Source organism: Pinus tabuliformis, chromosome 4_1 (assembly GCF_031772625.1).
Source record: "Pinus tabuliformis cultivar Carrire ecotype Pingquan chromosome 4_1, CPIR1, whole genome shotgun sequence".
Taxonomy (NCBI): Eukaryota; Viridiplantae; Streptophyta; class Pinopsida; order Pinales; family Pinaceae; genus Pinus; species Pinus tabuliformis.
Window position 1 is genome coordinate 900,518,477 of NC_142303.1, and position 15,659 is coordinate 900,534,135.

The window sequence follows — 15,659 nt, forward strand, 5'->3', positions numbered from 1 at the left end:
GAAAGAAGGGAATGATGGTGGTGATCATTCCATGGTGCCCCCTCAATCATCATTGATTGTAAGATTCCTTCGTCAGTCCCATGTACTTTCGACCAAGAATCTAATGGGGTTCCATATTCTCTAGACCTATCTACCCAAACACTTGATGAGCGTTGATTTGGGTTCGCCTCCCATGCTTGAAACATTGATTGCTACAATATTTCTAAAGAGCTTGGGGGCAAAACCATTGTATGATCCATGTTGACATTGTCTTTTGCGACCTTCGTGGAAGATATCATGTTGCAGGTTGCTACAAACGGTACATTTCCTATGTAAATAGGAGGTGGTAGCGCGAAAGTTCCCATCAATGTGGGGTCTTTCAATAATCCTACTCCGATATCTTGAATTGAATGGTTGCTCTCATGGATCATGGGAATGCTTCCTGTAACTTGTGAACCATTAGGGAGGAAGTTTTGTTGGTCGACGACCGTAATCCCTCCTTCAAACGGGAATGCGATCTTCCTAAAATAACTCGACACAACGGCTGCCATGGCATAAATCCATGGTCTACCCAGTAGGATGTTATAGTCAAGATTTCCATCAATGACTTCAACATCAATTTCTATTATTTTTCCTCCTAGTTCAACTTTCAAGTTATTAAGGATATCGTATGGGGTATAAGTCCTTCCGTCAAAAGCTTTTATTGTCGTCGATGATCGCGACAAGGTTGGAGATCCTAAAGTTTTCCAGAAACTCATCGACATAATACATGTTGATGCTCCCTCGTCAATAATTGTTCTGTGAATAGTTTTGTTGAGGGCTTTCACTTGAATAAGGAAAGCTAGTTGAGCTGGTAACTGAGGATCATATCCTTTGTGATCAAAGGATACAAGATTGGAATCCTTAGGATCAACCCCACCAATAGCCGATAACAACGCCTGCCTTTGGGATGGACAATTTTGTAGTACCTTAAGAGTCGACATAGCGGATGGCGATTGTGCCAAATCTTCCACTATGTTATAATGCTGCGCCTCTCTGGCGCGAGGATTAAATGTCGAGTTGTGTACTACACCCTTTGGCGGTTTTATTGTTAATTCAAGAATTATGGGTGGTACAACTTCTGTCGAAGTTGTTGTCGAACTACTTGGTTGATCTTTACCTTTTTCGTTCGACAGCTGAGGATTCCCGTAATCTTTGTTCCTTGTCAAAATCAAAGCATCATTCTGCTATTTTGAAACCGACAACATAAGTACTTGCGACGGGGAAGCATTTCCACTATCAGCCAGATTTTGACCTGGGTTGGGAAATGGATCAGTTAACACAGCTGAGGTTTGGGAACTTTTAAAGAACCTCTTAAGCTCAGCTTTGTAAGGACAATCCCTTGTCCAGTGATCTTTATCATCACATATTAGACATGGATAATTTTGTTTCCCTTTCCTAGGAGGGTTTGAAGAATTTTTTCCAGGGGATGACTCACCCTGTTTCTTCTTCTTCCATTTGTTTTGTTTCTTCTTGCTTCCTAGTTGATTGGTTTCTTTGCCTTTATCTTCTGATACGGCATTTACTTCCGAAGCAAGAATTTCTTCTTTTTCATTTTGATCCGAATTCTTACGGGCTTTCTTTGACGAAGCCTTTATCGATTTCGTGTTTGCCGTGCCAATCACACCGTCACCGGCATGAGAGTCACTATTTGATTTAGGAGGAGGAGGAATTGAAAATTCTGGTCTAGGGGCGTCAGGTATTTTGTCGTAGAGCGTGCCGGACTGAGTATAAACTAAGTCCAAATACTGTGCACGAGCAATGACTCGCTCCTCTGTCACGACTCCCCCTTTGGCCACATCTTCTGTAATAGCAGGAAGTAACGACTTTATAAACCATTCAGCTAATAGCTGATCGGGAACGTATGTTTTCACCATCCTACGACGACGATGCCACTCATGTATATGATCAGATATATGGGTGGCAGTTGTCTGCTTGAAGTTGGTTAATATTTCTGTTCCCGTTTCATACCTTATCGGTAATTGAAAATGGGTTAAGAAAGTCGTGGCTAGGGAACTAAAATTGTCAAAAGAGGCTCTTGGCAATTCAATATACCATTTAGCCGTTGGACCTGTCAATGTCCTCTGAAAAAGGTGAAGCCTTACCGAATCGTCGTTTAGGGTGTTCGACGAACACCACAGATGAAAAGTCATCACGTGATTCGATGGGTCTTCACCTGGATTTCCATTGAATTTAGGAATGTCAGATGGAAGTTTATGAGGAATTGTTGGCCACCAAGGGGCATAAGCAATCGGATCGTTGGTTAACCGGTGTAAATCAGGTAACTCTAAAGTTGCCACGAATGGTAACTGTTGATTTAGGTTAGGCGAAGCGTAACTAGGGTACGATGGAATCGCTTGAGCAGTGGGCCTTTGCATACCAGCATAATGTAATTGATGTTGGTATGACTGATACGGTTGGTGGACTTGACCACTGTAAAGTGGTTGGTTTTGACCGTTTTGGATATACGATTGTCCACTGTTCGCAAAGATCTGTTGCTCAGAACCTTGGTACACTTGCTGGAATTGCGGTTGTTGGTATTGCACCAGCCATGGTTGTGAAGCCATGTTCTGTTGTGCTATGCTAACCGTTGGACCAAGGTGTGGGGTAGTTGTACCCGTTTGGACCTGTGTCGTCCCACCAGTTGGCGATTGTGGTTGTGACCCATGGTCCAGAGGCTGTTGCATTACAACCTGAGAAATTTGAGGTTGACATGCAACAGGCATCGCTTGAACTTGTGACACTGTTACAATAGCCGGTGTGGTCGGGATGTTCGTCATAGGTACACACTGTTGCATGGAATATACAACCCTTGGTTGTTGAGGCAGCATAGGTACCCAACTACTTGATGCAATTCCAGTATAACTTGAATACTGTTGAGAACTGCCATATGGATATCCTCCCAGAGGAGGTAATGAAAGGGCATACTGCCCCCCATATGGTAGCAATCCGGAACTTAGAGGGATTGTTAGTCCTTGAGGACTGGATGGCCCAAATTGACCTCCATGACGATCAATATGTCGAGTTTCACCGTAAGAGTTGCCGGATATTACTCCGGATGAACAAACTGGAACAGACCATACTGTCGAAATAGTCCCTTGGTGGACTCCTTCTAGCTGTTGTGAGCTAGTCGGGACAGCTGGTATGCCGGCAAAGATTGTCGGAGTGACGGCAGGGGCTTCTGCCGTCGCTGTGTCATTTGACACAGTCCTAGATGATGACGGTTGTTCAGACATCTTAAGTCTATCCAATAGATTGCCTAGCGATTCTACAAGAACTTCCACTTGACATTCCTAAATTCAATGGAAATCCAGGTGAAGACCCATCGAATCACGGGAAGAGCAATGGTCTGCGAAACCAGAGATTCTGGGTTCGATCCCCAGCGGAGTCGCCAATTTGTTGTTGGGAAAAGTATCCAATACGGAATGACCCTATCCCACTCTAAGGGTGATAATACCTTAGCAACAATCAAAGCAAAGCTATTCGAGATTACTTCTTTATGAGATGTAAGAGAGAGGAGGAAGAGATCTACTAACCGATATCTTCCGCTAATGATTGATCCAATCTTCTCTCCTTGCTACTTTCTCCCAGCTCCTTGCTCTTTCACTGGCCCTGCTACACCAAGATCCTGCAAAATAACAAGAGAGGGAAACTACAAGAAGCATACATCCATAATTGATTCAAGGATTAGAATAAATCAAATACACAAGTATAACAACACATCATTGAGACACATGCATATAGAAGAACCTCAAATGCTTTATTAATGGAAGAAGTAAAGTTCAGGAAGTGATACAACCATAAGAGGCCCAATCCAGCATCACCTCCCAGCAGAAAGAAATCTCCTCTTCACCTCCTTCAAAGAAAATCACCCAATAGTTCTAAACTCAAACCAACAGCACTTCCTTACATTCACAAGATTCCAGCCTCCTTAGACCTCATGAGAGAGCTCTATATATAGGAGTTTTGGAGAAAGGATGAGTCAGCTTGTAGCAGGCATGAAGCTGACTAGTGTCCTCTCCCACTTCAGTTATTCTTCAGTTCTTGAGTCCACTTGGAGGTTCTTGCTTCCACTTGGAGATCTAGACCCTCTTACTCATCACCAGTCGAATTCCCTGATCCAAGTGTCATTTTGGAAGCTTCCTGGGCATTGACACCTTGAGGAATGACTGTGCCACTTGTCCCAACTCGCCCAGCGCAGGTAGCCTTCTTTGCAGTTGACATTCAGCGCAGGTACACAGTGGAGCAGTTGACATTCAGCGCAGATGCTTAGTGGAGCAGTTGACATGATCCAAAATTAGCTTGTTTTTGAGTGTTTTCAGGTGGGGAACTGATATTAAGTGCTGTGGTTTGCTGACCTTGTTCCTCTAGGGGTAGGAACAACATGTTTAGGGACTTTCGATCCCTCAGATTATGGACATTTCATGCTTCATGCTGTAAGGCACAAAAATGTCTATAACAGTTGCCCCCTAAAGTATGAGGTCGTTTATTGGGTGAAATGCTTTATCAGGAGGATCCGAAGTTCATTCAATCGCTGAGAGGTGACCTGTAATAAAATACAATACAATACATTATTTTTCATTCTGCTTTCATGATCTAGCTGAGGCGGGCATTCCCATGCTCAGCTTTATAAATTCATTTTGGTACATATAACAGACGATCGTCTGATGGTAGACTGATAATTCTCTGCTGAAATTATCATCCTTTGAGTAGGATGATCATCTGCTGCAATGATGTACATGTCAAATGTCTTTATATTTCCTGAATATATATCGCAGCCCGGATGGCTGAAACTAGATCCGGGGTCTTCAAAGTCGTTCGATCTTCACTCTAAGTACAAGTCGATCCATGTGAGAATTGCGTTGAAGTCGAACATGGAAAGACATCGCTTGATTACCGGTCAATGATGTAAACCGTTAACAAGCATGAGAGGAATCACCGATAGTGATAATGACCCTCAAGGTACTGCAGTACAATTCACGCGGTGTGAATAAAGGACTTGGCATCGAACACCATGCAAAATCTTCTGGTTGAAGGTCATTGATGTATACCTGTCGCCGGAAGTGAGAAACTTGCTATTAAGGCATGCAAGCTTCAAAGTACTGAGGGGGTTGTTCCTAGAGCAACTTCTTGGATAATGAGCTGAATTCGACAAGAAGCGATCCGTCAAAGGAGGGCCTTAATGAATCCCACATCAGTGACACGGAACGGAGCTAATGATTTTAGTGGAGGTGAAAACAATCCGTGACATATGATTCAGGGTGGCGATCATGGATGGATGAAGGATAATGTATGGTAGTGGATGGGACACGGTTGACTCTTTCTGAACAACATCTCTTGAACATATAACGACATTGATGCGATGGATCGGTAGCATTACCCCAAATGTGGATGGTTTGGCGAGACCATGGTGATGAGACCGGTGAATGAAACAATCCAACCCGATGTGATACGGAGGAAAAGTGTCATTTTCAAGAGCGACTTGCTACCATTAAAGCTTTGAGGTTCTCCCAATTTTTCCCCAGTCATTTCTGACCAGTACCTCTTTATTTTTGTCAAGCTTGAGGAGGATATCATATGCTTGTTCTATAACCTGCCCTTCGGGCAAGCCCATCGCTATGTTTTAACGAGCCTAGCGATAGGGAAACTCGTTCTCGTCTAAAGACAAGTTTGTTGCTATTTAATCATTTTAACGAGTCTAACGACAAGGAAAACTCGATCCTTTTCATTTTTAGAGAGTCTGAAAAGGTACATAAAGTTAACTCCAAAATTCCTTTTTCGTCATCTAATCCCTTAAGTCCGAAAAAGTATAAAACAATACAAAAGGGATGAGTTTTCGATAACTTTAACGAGCCGAATAAAACAAGCGCTCGACCTTTTTGTGCAATAATCCCTCAGGTCCAAAAAGATTAAAATCTAGAGGAGGGATAGCTCTTCCGGTCACTTTAACGAGCTGGAAGGCCAAAACTCGGCAAACTTTTCATATTTTACGAGTCAGTTGAAAAGTGCTCAAAGAAGACTCGTCTTTTGAGGAATGAGTGATAAACAGGGATAGCAGCAGATTCCAGGTACAGGTTGGAATTTTCCAATCACGGCAGTGTCATAAGGATGGCTAGGTGAAATCACTCTTCGCAGCTGTTCCTCAAAATGGGTAAACAATCATATGGAGGTGAACGATCGGCCAAATGACGGTGGAGGTGGCAGGTGTAAACACGACCAAGGCTTTTTATGGCTGATAAATTTACGATCACAGTGGTTATCTACCAGGTAGGTTCATTTTTTATTTTAAAATGAGCTTAAACGCTGGTGGAAACACTTGCTCATTGCTTATGTTTATTTTTTAACGAGCATGAAGTCCGCGTTAAAACTGCTCGGATCTTGCGTTTATTTTTTAACAAGCATGAACTTTATTCTAAAACTGCTCGATCATATGGTCAAATTTTGATTTTTTACCATTACTAGCTTTTCCCTTTTCAAGGATAGTACTGCATTTTCAATTGCTGCAACAAACTTTGTTAGAAATGAATAATATTTGCATGAAAATGAGATTATAACCCTAATATTTCGCTTGGAACTACGTAAAAAGCCATTAAAAGGTGTTTTTACCTCTCATTTTACCATTTCATTTGCATTTGGTTTGTTGGAGCTCTGGAGGTGCCTCTTTCCCCTTGATTTTCACCAGCTGATTCCGGGAGATTCTGCGGACGATGTTCGACGCCGTTTGGACCAGGTAGGAGCTAAACCCTAGCTCTCTCTTTTCATGGTTTCTTTTCCTAGTTTTATGCCTGTTTTTCAGTCTTTCTGAGCCTCAGGGGTTTTGCCAGGGCGCCCTAACTTCAGCGCAGGTTCCCCATTCGAAACCTGCGCTGAATGTCAAGCTGCCTTAAGGCAGCCTGACCCTCAGTGCAGGTGGGACACTCTCTACCTACGTTGGGCTAAGAAAATAAAATAGGGGAGAAAGAGATCCACTAACCGATGTCTTTCGCTAATGGTTGATCCAATCTTCTCTCCTTGTTGCTTGCTCCCAGCTCCTTGCTCTTTCACTAGCCCAGCTACACCAAGATCCTGCAAAATGGCAAGAGAGGGAAACTACAAGAAGCATAAATTCATAATTGATTCAAGGATTAGAATAAATCAAATACACAAGTATAAAAATACACCATTGAGACACATGCATATAGAAGAACCTCAAATGCTTTATTAATGGAAGAAGTAAAGTTCAGGAAGTGATACAACCATAAAAGGCCGAATCCAGCATCACCTCCCAGCAGAAAGAAATCTCCTATTCACCTCCTTCAAAGAAAATCACCCAATAGTTCTATACTCGAACCAACAGCACTTCCTTACATTCACAAGATTCCAGCCCCCCTAGACCTCATGAGAGAGATCTATATATAGGAGTTTTGGAGAAAGGATGAGTCAGCTTGAGGCTGGCATGAAGCTGACTAGTGTCCTCTCTCACTTCAGTTATTCTTCAGTTCTTGAGTCCACTTGGAGGTTCTTGCTTCCACTTGGAGATCTAGAACCTCTTACTCATCACCAGTCGAATTCCCTGATCCAAGTGTCATTTTGGAAGCTTCCTGGGCATTGACACCTTGAGGAATGACTGTGCCACATGTCCAAACTCGCCCAGCGCAGGTAGCCTTCTTTGCAGTTGATATTCAACGCAGGTAGACAGTGGAGCAGTTGACATTCAGTGCAGATGCTCAGTGGAGCAGTTGACATGATCCAGAATTGCCTTGTTTTTGAGTGTTTTCAGGTGGAGAACTTTTATTCAGTGCTGTGGTTTGCTGACCTTGTTCCTCTAGGGGTAGGAAGAACATGTTTAGGGACTTTGGATCCCTTAGATTATGGACATTTCATGCTTCATGCCGTAAGGCACAAAAATGTCTATAACAGTTGCCCCCTAAAGTATGAGGTTGTTTATCGGGTGAAATGCTTTATCAGGAGGATCCGAAGTTCATTCAATCGCTGAGAGGTGACCTGTAATAAGATACAATACAATACATTATTTTTCATATTGCTTTCATGATCTAGCTGAGGCGGTCATTCCCATGCTCAGCTTTATAAATTCATTTTGGTACATAGAACAGACGATCGTCTGATGGTAGACTGATAATTTTTTGCTGAAATTATCATCCTTTGAGTAGGATGATCATCTGCTACAATGACGTACATGTCAAATGTCTTTATATTTCCTGAATATATATCGTAGCCCGAATGGATGAAACTAGATCTGGGGTCTTCAAACTCATTCGATCTTCACTCTAAGTACAAGTCGATCCATGTGAGAATTGCGCTGAAGTCGAACATGGAAAGACATCGCTTGATTACCGGTCAATGATGTAAACCGTTAACAAGCGCGAGAGGAATCACCGATAATGATAATGACCCTCATGGTACTGCAGTACAATTCACGTGGTGTGAATAAAGGACTTGGCATCGAACACCACGCAAAATCTTCTGGTCGAAGGTCATTGATGTATACCTGTCGCCGGAAGTGAGAAAGTTGCCATTGAGGCATGCAAGCTTCAAAGTACTGAAGGGGTTGTTCCTAGATCAACTCCTTGGATAATGAGCTGATGTCGACAAGGAGCGATTTGTCAAAGGAGGGCCTTAATGAATCCCACATCAGTGACATGGAACGAAGCTAATGATTTTAATGGAGGTGAAAACAATCTGTGACATATGATTCAGGGTGGCGGTCATGAATGGATGAAGGATAATGTATGGCAGTGGATGGGACATGGTTGACTCTTTCTGAACAACATCTCTTGAACATATAACAACACTGATGCGATGGATCGGTAGCATTACCCCAAATGTGGATGGTTTGGCGAGACCATGGTGATGAGACCGGTGAATGAAACAACCCAACCCGATGTGGTACGGAGGAAAAGTGTTATGTTCAAGAGCGACTTGCTACCATTAAAGCTTTGAGGTTCTCCCAATTTTTCCCCAGTCATTTCTGACCAGTACCTCTTTACTTTTGTCAAGCTTGAGGAGGATAACATATGCTTGTTCTATAACCTGCCCTTCGGGCAAGCCCATCGCTATGTTTTAACGAGCCTAGCGATAGGGAAACTCGTTCTTGTCTAAAGAGTCTGAAAAGGTACAGAAAGTTAACTCCAAGATTCCTTTTTCGTCATCTAATCCCTTAAGTCCGAAAAAGTATAAAACAATACAGAAGGGATGAGTTTTCGATAACTTTAACGAGCCGAACAAAACAAGCGCTCGATCTTTTTGTGCAATAATCCCTCAGGTCCAAAAAGATTAAAATCTAGAGGAGGGATAGCTCTTCCGGTCGTTTTAACGAGCTGGAAGGCCAAAACTCGGCAATCTTTTTATATTTTACGAGTCAGACGAAAAGAGCTTAAAGAAGACTCGTCTTTTGAGGAACGAGTGATAAACAGGGATAGCAACTGATTCCAGGTACAGCTTGGAATTTTCCAATCACGGCAGTGTCACAAGGATGGCTAGGTGAAATCACTCTTCGCAGCTGTTCCTCAAAATGGGTAAACAATCATATGGAGGTGAACGATCGGCCAAATGAAAGTGGAGGTGGCAGGTGCAAACACAACCAAGGCTTTTATGGCTGATAAATTTACGATCACAGTGGTTATTTACCGGGATAGGTTCATTTTTTAGTTAAAAATGAGCTTGAACTCTGGAGGAAACATTGCTCACTGCTTATATTTATTTTTTAACGAGCATGAAGACCGCGTTAAAACTGCTCGGATCTTGCTTTGATTTTTTAACGAGCATGAACTTTATGCTAAAACTGCTCGAATCTTGCGTTTATTTTTTAACGAGCATGAACTTTATGCTAAAACTGCTCGATGATAAGCTTGCATGCCCCCCACATAACAACGCAAATCGAGGTGCATGCCCCCCAAGCTTCATTGCATTCAACTCGGTGTTTGGAATGAAGGTTTACCTTTGAGATTGGAAAGGGGATTGTTTCATTTTTTTAATGAGGTCGACAGAGTAAAAGAACTATCCTCATGTATCCTTGTTTCATTTTTTAACGAGGTTGACACGAGATAAGAACCGTCCTCAGAGCCCACTGTATTTACAGTATTTCTATTAGGGCGATGATCCATGCTGACAAAATATTTAGGAATCTTCCGAATCCATTAGATACAGAAGATTTCATTTTGTAGGTTTCCACTGTGGCCACTCCCGCCAGATTACTTGGAGGCGGTAGGGCAAAAGTACCCATTAAGGCAGGGTCTTTTAGGAGGCCTACCCCAATATTTTGAAGCGAATGATCGCTTCCATGGATCATTGGAATGCTTCCCGTAACTTGTGAACTGTCGGGGAGGAAAGTTTGTTGGTCGACGACTGTAATTCTTCCTTGAAAGGGAAATGCAATCTTCCTGAAGTAGGTCGACACAACTGCGGCCATGGCATAGATCCATGGTCTTCCGAGTAGGATGTTGTAATCGAGGTTTCCATCAATTACTTCAACATCAATTCCTACTGTTTTGCCCCCCAGTTCAACTTGCAAGTTACTTAAAATCCCGTATGGAGTGTATGATCGTCCATCAAATGATTTTAACGTTGTTGACGATTTCGACAAGGGTGGTGAGCCTAAATCTTTCCAGCAGCTCATCGACATAAGACATGTAGATGCCCCCTCATCAATAATTGTTCGATGAACAGTTTTGTTGAGGACTTTCACTTGAATAAGGAAAGCTAGTTGAGCTGGTAACTGAGGGTCATATCCTTTATGATCAAAGGCCACAAGATTGGAATCCATTGGGTCAATCCCACCTATTGTTGATAATAAAGCTTGCTCTTGGGAGAAGCGATTTTGCGGTACCTCAAGTGTCGACATAGCGGACGACGATTGGGCCAGGTACTCTATCTGTGCTATTTTCGCAAGAGGATTAAATGTCGATTTGTGTATTGCTCCCGTTTGCGACTTTATCATTGGCTCAAGAACGATGGGTGGCACAACTTCGGTCAAAGTTGTTGTCGAACTACTAGGTTTTTCATTAGCCTTGTTGTTCGACAGATTTGGATTCCTGTAATCTTTATTCCTTGTCAAAGCATCATTTTGCTGCTTCGAGACAGACAACATAAGCACTTGGGATCGGGAAGCATTTTGATTAGCAACTAGATTTTGACCTGGGTTGGGAAACGGATCAGTCAATACTGCTGGGGTTTTTGAACTCTTAAAGAGTTTCTTAACTTCAGCTATATGTGGACAATCTTTCGTCCAATGATCCTTATCGCATATATGACACCCTGTCGGGGGTTTCCTTTTTCTCCCTTTCTTTTTCTTCTTGCCCCCTGGTTGCTTTAGTTGTTTGCCCTTGTCGATCGACATGGCATTTACTTCCGAGGCAAGAAGTTCTTCATTTGCATTTTGACTAGAAATTTTGTGTTTGCCAAACACGCCATCGTCGGCGCGAGAGTCATTGTTTGATTTAGGAGGAGGAGGAATTGAGAATTCCGGTCTAGGGGCGTCAGGTATTTTGTCGTAGAGCGTGCCAGACTGAGTATAGACCAAGTCCAGATATTGCGCACGAGCGATAACTTGCTCTTCCGTTATGACTCCCCCCTTCACCACATCTTCCGTGATGACAGGAAGTAATGACTTGATAAACCATTCAGCTAATAGCTGATCGGGAACGTATGTTTTTACCATCCTACGACGACGTCGCCACTCATGTATATGATCAGATATGTGGGTGGCGGTCATCTGTTTGAAGTTGGTAAGGAGTTCTGTTCCCGTTTCATACCTTATCGGTAATTGAAAATGGGTTAAAAAGGTTGTGGGCAAGGTACTGAAGTTGTCGAACGAAGCTCTAGGCAATTCAATGTACCATTTTGTCACTGGACCCGTTAACGTCCTCTGAAAGAGGCGAAGTCTTATCGAATCATCATTCAGGGTGTTTGATGAACACCAAAGATGAAATGTCATCACATGATTCGACGGATCTTCACCCGGATTTCCATTAAATTTAGGAATATCTGATGGAAGTTTATGCGGAATCGCTGGCCACCAAGGGGCATAAGCAATTGGATCATTCGTCAGCCGGTTTAGATCTGGTAATTCTAGAGTTGCTACAAATGGCAACTGTTGATTCAGGTTAGGCGAAGCATACCCAAGATAAGATGGGATCGCCTGAGCAATGGGTCTTTACAAACCAGCATAATGCTGGCAACTTTGAGAAGGTTGATGGGCATAACCATTATAGTATGGTTGCCCATTTCTTACAAAGACTTGTTGCTCAGGTCCTCGATATGATTGCTGGAATGGCGGTTGTTGGGATTGAACCAGCTCTGGTTGTTGGACCATTTGCTGTTGACCAATACTGGACGATTCACCAAGATGAGGAGTCACAGTACTTGTTTGAGCCTGGGTCGCTCCAGATAAGGAGGCACTAACCTGAGATTGTGATTGAGTTGTCGGGACAAGAGGCTGTTGTATTGCAACCTGAGAAACTTGGGGTTGACATACAACAGGTGGAGCTTGTACTTGCGACGCATTCACTATAGCAGGTATGGTGGGAATATTCGACACAGGGTGTACTGGTTGCGTTGAATATACAACTCCTTGTTGTTGAGGCAGTATCGGTACCCAACCGCTGGCTGTAATTCCAGTTTGACCTGAACTTTGTTGTAAACTCCCATATGGTTGTTCTCTTGGAGGGAACAATGAAAGAGCATACTGCCCTCCATATGGTGGAAATCCAGTACTTAAAGGGTAAATTGGCCTTTGAAGACACATTGGATCAATTTGTTGAGTTTCAACATAAGAAATACTAGATGATAATCCGGATGAAGAAATAGGAACTAACCATGTCGTCGTCCCTGATTGGACTCCGGCTTGTTGTTGACAATTTGCCGGGACAGATGGTATACCAGCGAACATCGTTGGAGTAGTAGCAGGAGGCTCTGTTGCTGCTGTGTCGGACGACACAATCCTAGATGTCGACGGTTGTTCAGACATATCTAGTCTATCCAAAAGATTTCTTAGCGATTCTACAAGAAATTACGATGCCAAAAGAATAATTTCGAAGATCAACGAGGGAATGGTGATGATTATCCCGTTTAAAATAAATTGTTAACGACGCTTTAGACACAACTTGCTTTTTCAGTTTTAAAGAGTCGAGAAAAAGCTAAAGATGACTCTAGTCTCCTTCGATGTTTTAACGAGCCCGAAGTGACAAATGCTCGGATGGACTTTTTCAGTTATAGGGTTTGAAAAAGGCCAAAAGAAACTACTCTGGAGTTCTAGGTAGAGGGTGTGCCAAACTTTTCGCAAAACCACAGAATATGTTTTACGGTACGGGTGGTCGATCTTCGTGAATGCTGTGTTCACTACATTGCGATCAGCAGGGCGGCCGACACGGCTTCCTATGGATAAAGGCTTTGTTCCTATAGGGGTCTCCCAATATATATGCGACGGTACGTGGGAGCACAAGTCCATATTAGTGCCACCGACTCTCAGGAGGAATCACCCACCTTCTTCGAGATCGACAGTCACTATGTTTAACGATGCCGGAACACGTCTCTACCTAGACCTCTATGTGTTTGCGTTATGTTTCAAAGCGTTGTTATGTAAATTCAATTTATTTTAGGTTGATCTTGTTTAGCAGTTTGCCTTTATGGATCACCACGAGATGTATGGTACAACTCCTAAATGCAGTCTAAAGATGAGAAGCAAGCTTTTTCAATCTTTTTGACTTACGAAAATCTTAACTACTAAGGGAAAAGAAAGACATCATCTTTTCACACAGATCATAGAGCACACACTAATGCACTTTTTCCTAAATCAACATGCAAACTTATCAAATGCAAAATGCACAATGCAAGTATTTCTTTTCTCTTTCTTAATGTTGATGTACTACAAAAAGAAAGCTGTTGTATAACTTTGAATTCAATTTCAAGTGAAAGCAAACAAGCTTTTGTCCAAAATCAAAAGACACCTTAAGATTTACTTGTTTCGACACTAGAAATACATAAATTCAAACCATATGATGAAAGCAAAAGCTCAATCAGCTATGAACAGCAAACAAACTAACTCTTAAGATCAAAACGACACTTATCACAGGTCTAGATCTAAGAGGCCACAGCAAGACTAGTTCACTTTTGTTATGGGAAACTGCAAATGATACAAGAAATACACAAAGAACAAAAACAATTTCTTTATACAACCGAGGCGGAATAGTGGCAAGGAAAGGTGGTTTCAGATAGGTACATTGACTGATAATAGGCTGCAAAAACAAGGATGAAAACAGGGCAACAAACAGCAGGGAACCCCAGTTTCACAAGGCAAAACTGGCTCAGCGTAGGTAGTACACTGTCAGTTTGACATTCAGTGCAGGTAACCCCTTCGGGACCTGTGATGAAATGCAGACTGCCTTCACAGTGCATGCAATGAACATAGAAACTCTCGTTTCTCTTGGTTTCCGGGTTACAGATTGCTCAAAAATTCACAGTTTTTGGCCAAATCAAAGGCTATCAATCAAGTACACACTAAAGGGTAATTAGGAGGATGAAAAGCTATCACTAAGAGCTGTTCAGAGTCCTTGTGGATCAGCTCTTCAAATCATAAACATGCCCAGAAACTGAGCTAGAGTAGTTGCCCTCTACTTTACATTTGAAAGATTCAAATGCAATTCGATTCGGTACTCCCTGTGTTTAGGAAATGAATAGCAAAAACACAAGAAACCAACAAGATACGATCCCCAGCGGAGTCGCACCAACGCAGAAAGTGTCCCAGCGACTTGCTACCATTAAAGCTTTGAGGTTCTCCCAATTTTTCCCCAGTCATTTTTGACCAGTACCTCTTTATTTTTGTCAAGCTTGAGGAGGATAACATATGCTTGTTCTATAACCTGCCCTTCGGGCAAGCCCATCGCTATGTTTTAACAAGCTTAGCGATAGGGAAACTTGTTCTCGTCTAAAGACAAGTTTGTCACTATTTAATCATTTTAACGAGTCTAACGACGAGGAAAACTCAGTCCTTTTCATTTTTAGAGAGTCTGAAAAGGTACAGAAAGTTAACTCCAAAATTCCTTTTTCGTCATCTAATCCCTTAAGTCTGAAAAAGTATAAAACAATACAGAAGGGATGAGTTTTCGATTTTAACGAGCCGAATAAAACAAGCGCTCGACCTTTTTGTGTAATAATCCCTCAAGTCCAAAAAGATTAAAATCTAGAGGAGGGATAGCTCTTCCGGTCCTTTTAACGAGCTGGAAGGCCAAAACTCGGCAAACTTTTCATATTTTACAAGTCAATTGAAAAGAGCTCAAAGAAGACTCGTCTTTTGAGGAACGAGTGATAAACAGGGATAGCAGCAGATTCCAGATACAGGTTGGAATTTTCCAATCACGGCAATGTCACAAGGATGGCTAGGTGAAATCACTCTTCGCAGCTGTTCCTCAAAATGGGTAAACAATCATATGGAGGTGAACGATCGGCCAAATGACGGTGGAGGTGGCAGGTGCAAACACGACCAAGGCTTTTATGGCTGATAGATTTACGATCACAGTGGTTATTTACCGGGATAGGTTCATTTTTTAACGAGCTTGAAAGCGCCAAAACACTGCTCAATCTTATGTTTATTTTTTAACGAGAATGAACTATGTGCTAAAACTGCTCGGATCTCACTTTTCTATTTC